Source organism: Apaloderma vittatum, unplaced genomic scaffold, assembly GCF_000703405.1.
Source record: "Apaloderma vittatum isolate BGI_N311 unplaced genomic scaffold, ASM70340v1 scaffold17573, whole genome shotgun sequence".
Lineage (NCBI taxonomy): Eukaryota > Metazoa > Chordata > Aves > Trogoniformes > Trogonidae > Apaloderma > Apaloderma vittatum.
Window position 1 is genome coordinate 53,754 of NW_009706633.1, and position 1,136 is coordinate 54,889.

Sequence of the window (1,136 nt, forward strand, 5' to 3'; positions counted from 1 at the left end):
TTCTGTGAGGATTAATTAGCAATAATGTTGCAAATACTATTACAAGTGAGGTATGCACCATAAACCAAAACTAATTTGACTGACCTATGTTCTAAAGTAAAATATTTACAGTAATGAGATTCTAAGTATCCTTTGTTATGGCAGGCCATTCTCTACACTCCTCTTTATTGATAGGAGATGTATTGTTTCAGCACTTTAGCTCAATTTATTCTCTCACATTTGCATTTTCTTATGCACAGAAAATGAGAGATGATCATTACCTTCTTCACTTTGCATTCAATTTACATCAACAGCACATTACTTCATCCAAACTCATTTATCTACCACAGAAATTTGATAACAAAAGCTACTGTCAGCGATGAATAAAGATCATTTCAAATGGAGCAAGAAGAAGCAAGATGAATTATAGGTTTCAGGACCTTTTGTTTGCTCAAGAAAGGGAAAATAAAGGATTTTTTCCACCTAGGCAACATGGATCTCGCCAGGCTGTATCTCACATTCAGCATCTCATGTTTACCTGCAGCTGAGCAGTCCTTTCTGCATACAAAAGTAACTCCAAATATCCATGCAACCGTCTCCCATCTGCTGCACAATGGAATGTTTTTAATTTTTTTGAACTGAGTGCACAGAATTTATGGCTCATAAGCTCAAGCAAACACTTTAACAACTACTCGGTGGCTATTGTAGCCTCGCAGCAACTAACAGCCCTCCAGCCTGCTGCGCCCAACGCGGTACGTACTCCGGGTGTCACCAGCCTGCTTGTGAGCACTGTGGGACCCCCTTGCATTGGCAAAAGCGTGTGAAACCTGCCAGCTCCCCTCTTCCAGCAATTCTGCTTTAACAAGCCACCAAAGCCTGCCAGCCTCTTGCTGCTCTTAAGCCCAACATTAGAGCTAAGCCAAGACCCAAAGGCAACAGCACTAGTGCCATGCTCAGAAACAGGGTTCTGCTTTAAAACGCCTCTGTCTGAGGCCTTTTTGTACCCGGGCAGTGCACTGCAAGCCCCAGATGTGCACAGGTGCAGTGATGGATTTCAGTTGTGCCCCGTGCATGGGGGAGCAGGGGGAGAAGCAGAACCTGGGAAGCAGATTTCGAGGACTAAATCATTGAGTGAAAGCCCACAAGCCCTCCCCAGA